Source organism: Eutrema salsugineum, unplaced genomic scaffold (assembly GCF_000478725.1).
Source record: "Eutrema salsugineum unplaced genomic scaffold, Eutsalg1_0 scaffold_18, whole genome shotgun sequence".
NCBI lineage: Eukaryota > Viridiplantae > Streptophyta > Magnoliopsida > Brassicales > Brassicaceae > Eutrema > Eutrema salsugineum.
This window is the reverse complement of record NW_006256846.1, coordinates 667,822-674,669: the sequence shown is the minus strand read 5'-3', so window position 1 is coordinate 674,669 and position 6,848 is coordinate 667,822. Positions and strand designations below refer to the sequence as shown.

General features: G+C 39.4%; 1 long non-coding RNA gene across 1 annotated transcript; it reads left to right on the top strand.

Moving 5' to 3' along the window:
• LOC112087284 lies at positions 1 to 1,863 on the top strand. The gene is made up of 2 exons (XR_002899998.1): positions 1 to 208; positions 297 to 1,863. It is a non-coding gene; the product is annotated as an uncharacterized LOC112087284 (long non-coding RNA).
• Positions 1,864 to 6,848: the final 4,985 nt, after the last annotated feature.

The window sequence follows — 6,848 nt, the reverse complement described above, 5'->3', positions numbered from 1 at the left end:
GGACGTCGATTTCTCTCTCTTATCTTCTTCTTCTTCTTTTCAACTTTTTAAATTTTTCTTCACTCAACATTGGGTTTATGAGCGAATTCACCTAAAAAACCGACAACGATCTAGTCATCATCAAACCAGGACCGTGGAGATATGCAAGAGCGGCTTGACTCCAAGATCCAGCGATCTGTGGCTACCACTTAGGGTTTGTGACTATATTGTACGTATTTGTTTTTATTATCACACATGTCTTCTTCTTTTTTAATCATCTCTTGATCCATTTTTTTTTCTTTCTTCTCTTGATCCAGAACCAGATCCATATGTCCAAGTTTACAAAGAGCTTTACCTTGTTTTATGTGTTTATTCCTACAAATTTTTTATAGATAGTATGTGACATCCCAAACATTAGATTTTCATTCAAAATTTTTTTTAATTCTTTTTAAGTGTAGGGTCTAACTGGTGACAATATCAAAAATAAGATGAATGAGAAAGAAAAAATATAAAAGAAATTATATGGAAAAAAAAGAATCAATACATAGTAGGGATGAAACAAATTATCACAATAAATGGTAACCAAAAATAAGAATAAATATCTTAAAATAATAATATTCAATATTTAATAACTGAGAAGAAAAAACGCTTTCAAGCATCATTAAACACACAAAGGTATCTTCTTTTTTTCAAAAAACCCTCTGTGCGAGAGTGGATGATTAGGTTTAGCCTCCTCAGGAAAAAAGAAAGAGTCTTCCGTTTGGCCTCTCCGGCTTCCGGCGTTCCTTGCCGGAGTTGTGAGAGGTCATGTAGAGTTGTATTTCTTCTTCTGTTTATATTTCTTCCGCCTGCTTCGATGGCTCGGTTGATGTAGAAGTAGATCTTTGGAGCAGCGGCGAGGTTCACGGCGTGGGTCTTTGCTGAGATGCAGCGGCAAATTTCTGGAGGGTTAGGCGTTTCCGTTTGCTGATCTTGCAGGGTTCGGTGGCTTTGGTCTGGATTTCAGATCTTTGAGGTTGCGGATTTTGTTTCTCGACTCTGTTCTCGCCAAAGGTTTCGGCTATTGCAAGTTGTGCAGGCCGATTCGATTTTGCTTCTTTTGTCTGTTATTCTGCTCCTTTGGTTTGGTTTCTCAATCGGTTGTGCTTATTGTAGGTCTTAGTTGTTGTTTATGGGGTTTAATAGTTGATTTTGGCTTTGTTCATTTGCTTGGTGCCATTATCTTCTGATTAGTTGCTTTTGTCTGTGGGAGTTTTAAGGTCTTGGTTTCGTTCTTTAATCTCGTAGAATTGACGGTTTGGTCCTGTTGTCTGGTTTAGGATAGATTGCGATTATCCTCTCTATTTGGTCGTTGAATCTCCAAAGTTAATGTCCTTCAACCGCCTTTAGTTTAGAAGAATAAAAAGTTTTCTCCCGTGGTCTTTTCGATAATCTGTTCTTGTAAGGCTAACCTCTTGTCTATCCAATTGGCTTGTGGGGATGCAAAGTCCTAGATTTAGACTCTTTCGGCAGAAGATTAGGTGTGTAGGATTTAGATTCTCGTCCTTTGCTTTTTTATGTTCGGATTAATCGTTTAGTTGGTTTATTTCTTCGCGGTTTCCTCTATCCTTGGTTCTCTTCTGTTTGTGGTTGTAGATCCCCTCGTCAGTGACCTTTTGAGTTCTGTAGTTTCGTGTCTATTGTGCTCTTCCGACTTCTCCTTGTTTCGAGAATTTTACTTTTGACTTTAGTATCCCATAATATGTCTCTCGTGTATCGGGCTTAGTTTCCGGGGAATTCCTATTTTCCGCCGGCTTTATGTACGAAAATTGTATCTCACCTTTGTATTCCATCTTGGTATTATATAAGAAAAAATTCAGTGGAAAAAAAGCATCATTAAACACACATATGCTCTTTGCTCTAAGTTTATTTTAAGATTCTGTATGTACCTTTTCTTCTTTCTTTATCGATATATTAGGTTAGAGAAAGAAAAAAAATATCTCTCACATATATAGAAGAAGACAAGGTGTGGAAAGAAGATTCACGTCAAATATCAATTTTCTATAAATTTACTTTAAAATATTTACAAAACAATGTATTTTTACCGATGTTTATTATTTTCTTTCTATTCCCTATCGAATTTGATGAGGTATATATTTGTTCTATAAATCCTCATACAGCATAAGAAGGAATAGAAAGGAATTATGTGTATCAAATATTCCATCAAATGGTAAAAAAATTAGGAATGGAGAAGAATACCATATTCCCTATCATTCATTTCTTCAATTATGGTCACTAGTTGGACTCGTAAACTTTAACCCAATTTCCTTCTTAACACCTAATTAAGCTCAAATTCATATTTTAATTTGTCTTTAAACCAAAATTTCTAAACCAAACCCTAGTGAAACAAAAAAGAAACTAATAGAAAAGAGAGCACCTAAAGAGAAAAGCCAGAGAAGAAGAAAAAGAGAAGAAAATAGAGAGAAGAGAAGGAAAATGGAAAAGAGGAAGGGAGAGAGGAGCTCACCGTTCACCACCACCACCGCACCGTCTGATAACACCGTATTTTGACCACTTTTATGGATCGTTTTGATAAACAAGACTTTTTAGGGTCTCAGGACTATCAATCCCCTTGTCAATGTAGCACAAAGAGGTTAATCAATCCAGATGTGGTGTTAGACACTAAACTATGTGATCAAGTTCTTAATTCAAGCAAACAAGAGTGGGTTTTGATTAATCTAGAGACAACTACAAACATAAACTGGATTAAAGACTAATGACAATGACAAAACAAGAACTAAGCAATGACAAATGATGTGAATATACTATGATGAAGGCATGAGATTCTAGACATGATAGTTGGTTAGAGTGCTTGGTGCTAAACTAGAAATGCTAATGACAATGATGAGACATGATTCAAATGATTAAGAACTCTAATCTAGGTTAATCCTCTCATGAAGGTATTAACCCCTATACTAATCCATTTTCAAACCAAATTCCCATTTGTGAAATATGAATCAATATGCATTAATAAACAGTTCTCAATGATCATTCAAGCAAATAACAATACATCATCATGCAGAAAAATGCTTAAACCTCTAATACAACTCTTTCAGGAATTTCATCAAACACTTTTGGTGCATGAAATTCCCAGAATCTAGATCTCAAGTGATTATCAAGGATCTAGCATAGAGAACAGTTGTTTAGAGAAATGAATCAATGAATCTAGCCCTAAGCACTCCTAATCTAACACTTTAGCACCCTAACCTACACATCTAGAACCTCATTAAGGTGACTACTCACTAATCATGATCAACACACTAGATCCTTTGCAAGATGTGTTGTTAATCATGATTAGAAGTTTGATTTGATGATAAGAAATGACGGAACAGGACAAAAAGAAACTTCAAAATCGATATTAAGCTCTCTAAAACAAGTGTATTAATTAGGTTTTCACAAAAGGGGAAAGAAGACTAAAAGTAGATTCAAGGTTCTCTACAAATTAGGTCTAAAAACCTTATAAAGGAGGCTTGGGCGAACCGGGTCAACCCGGAACAAACCGGGTACTGACCCGGCCTTGGTGGGCAAAGATGGGTTTGCCACGGTCTGGTGTGTTCTTGGTGTGACCGTGGCAATCCTGACCGTGTCAAAGTCTTCACTTGTGTTCTTGGTTCCTTTTGATGCCACGGTCTGATCAAGCTTCGTCTGGAACCCGTGGCAAGTCACCGTGTCAAACGCCGAAGATGTGTAAAGGCTGCCACGGTCAAGCTCCTAGACCGTGGCATTCAGATCGTGTCAAAACCCGCATGTATGTGAAATCCATCCCAGCCAAGTATTTGTTTGCCACGGTCAAGTCTCAGACCGTGGCATTGAAACCGTGCCAAAACCCGAAGCTGTGTAAAAGTTGTCTTCAGCCAATTGTTCATTTGCCACGGTCAAGTCCCAGACCGTGGCATTCAGCTCGTGCCAATCGCCGAAGGTTTGCAGGAGTTGCCACGGTCAAGCCTCAGACTGTGGCATCTAGGCCGTGTCAATCGCCGAATGGTTGCAAAGTTCTTCTCAGCCAAGTGTATGTTTGCCACGGTCAAGTGTAGACCGTGGCATGAAGATCGTGTCATTGGCCGAGGGTGCACAAAAGTTGCCACGGGCAAGTGTGGACCGTGGCATTCCATCGCGACATGTTTAACTTAGTCATTCCGGGATGTCTGGACCATCTCGCATTCCGGAGAGTGTAACTTCCTGGAGACTTGTCCGAATTGAATGATTTCGGTTGCAGAAGACAGAGGACTCATTTATCCCAACTTTGGTGAAGGAAGCTTCGGTGCTTGGGAAGTGTAAGGCTTCCTGGAGGGCACATCTTTGCAGTGCATGTACACGACCAGAGAGAGGCGTCCTTGATTCTCATGAAGGACCCGGAAACTGAATCGGCCTGGAAGTGCACCATCCTTCGCATCCTTCAGAACTGATCTGCTCGGTCCGGAATACCTGCGAGATAGGGGTTCCTTCTGACGAGCTTAACTCTCTGCTCACGCGTCCGAATTCCATGATTCCACTTGCTATGAGACCGTGATCCAATGCTCTCCAACCTCTATGAAGCACCCGCCATCTAAATCGGATCGGAAGGTTCCCCGGACAGGCGATTTCTGAGACATGTTTGCACCCGGAGATTTTGGCCGATACACTTCACTCGCGGTACGTGTTTTGGTCGACAAAGTCCACCCGCGGTACGTGAAAATGGTCGACAAAACCTTCCTGGCCAGCGAGAATGGCCGATAACCTCCATAGACCCAATTTTTGCCACTTTTCAAGCTTTGATCACCATTCCACCTCCTGGATTCATCTTTTCAGCTCCAAATGCACCTGATGCACACTCAAAACATGCAAAGACTCATTGGGACCTAATGCATCTCCTAAGTTCTAAAACAAACCCTAAGGACCTAAAATGCATGGAATAAAACATGATTTAGAATGAATTATGCAACCTAAATGATGCAAATTATGAACATATCAACTCCCCCACACTTGTCCTTTGCTTGTCCTCAAGCAAACAAGAACAAATGAGAGAAAGAGGTTGGATGCATTGGGAGTTCACATTTCCTTTTTGAGAGAAGTGATCACAATGAGAATTCAAGTTCATGCTCAATTATGCAATGCAAAGCCATACTCAGATATATATCAACTCAACAAGGAATCTCCACAAGTTCTTCTCTCTCTCAACTCTTTAACATTCATTAAGCTTTTTAACAAGTGGATCAAATGGTGCATTGTTTAAACAAACATAGTTTGGCTAGAGTGAGGTTATGAGACTAAAATGATCTCATCAATGCTTGAGTGGGTTCAATGCAGCAAAAGGATCTCTCAATGAATGACCAAACTTTGGCAGAATGCTAAAGGTAAAAGGCAACCTATGCATACAAGGGCAAAGACTCATCCCACCCCACACTCTACTCAAAGTTTCCTCACTTGCTCACTTTTCACACTCATTCTTCTCTCACTAGGGGACTCTCTTTTCTTTTTCATACACAAGTCTTGGAGTTCAAACTTTACATAGTTCTTTTTCACTTTCTTTTGTAACCTCTAACCTCTTCTTTTTTTTCTTTCTTTTTTTAAAACATTTGAGCTCTTTGGCTTCTTTTCTTTTCACTTAGAGGCTAGACTCTTTCTTTTCAAAACACTAGAGCTCACTTTCTTTGACTCAAAACTCCAAGACTGATTTCTTTTCTTTTCCATTCCCCTAGTTCTCACCATTCTCCTTTCATTTCCACTCATCTCTCCTTTTTCCACTCACCAACATGTATTCCCCCACACTTAGTTCTTGCCAAATCTCTCAGCTCCTTGATGATGGAACTTAGCACTCAATGAGACTTGCCCTTGTCGCCCTAAACCTAACACTTTCTGCTAAGTTTGGTCCAAGGTGGCCTCTCAATCACACACAAACAATTGGCTTGAAAGAAGGATGGGTTCAGGGTGAGGAAAACTGATCTATTATGCAGATTCAGCTATTTGAGCTAAGGAAGAGGATGGTAAAAACAGGATTCTAGCTCAAATGTGTATATTGGTATCCACAAGCTTGTTCAAACAATGCACCAAATGATAATTTCAAGTCAAGTTCAGGGTTTTCTCTTAATTAGAGTTGAGTTCAATTCAAACTTGTTTCTCAGATTCAGATCATTTCAGACTTTGCAAGCACAGAAAAAGATTCACAAGCATATTCAATTCAAGTTCTCAAAGTGATGTACTCTCTAGAAAACCTATCATTACTCCCTGCAAGATGCAACCTACATGCATATGCAATCTAGACTCAATCCTAAAAATGAGAATGCAACTACATGATCATTTTTTTTTTTGTGTAAATTTTTTTTAGATTTTTCCATTTTTTTGGTTTTTATATGCACTTAGATGAGACTAAATGAATATGCAACTAGAATGTGACTCAAGACTCAAAGTGTAAAATAAGAAAAGAGAAAACATGATTAGTAAAGGATGAAACTCCTCCCCCACACTTAAATAACACAGTCCCTTGTGTTATAAAAGCATGAGAAAGGAGTTAAAACAAAGTAAACAAGGAAAATGCGAAAGAAAAAGAAAGTCTACATGCTATTTACAAGGTTTTGAGTGTTTACCTCAATCGCTGAGGTCTGATCCCAAGTAGTGGGATGGGTTGGAGGTGGAACATGATGGAGTTGAGTATCTAGGTGGACTGCTCTCAGGTGAGTCTGGTTGGAACGCTGTGGCCGGGTTCACCCAGTCTTCTTTCCCTGGTGGTAGCACAAGGTCGTGAGCAGCTGAGCTTTCTCCCACCTCTTCTCTTGTATCTCGTTTGGGTGAGGTGCTGGAGCTGTGAGCTTTTTAAACCTTCTTCTTAAGCTGCCTAACACAGTCAACTAGCT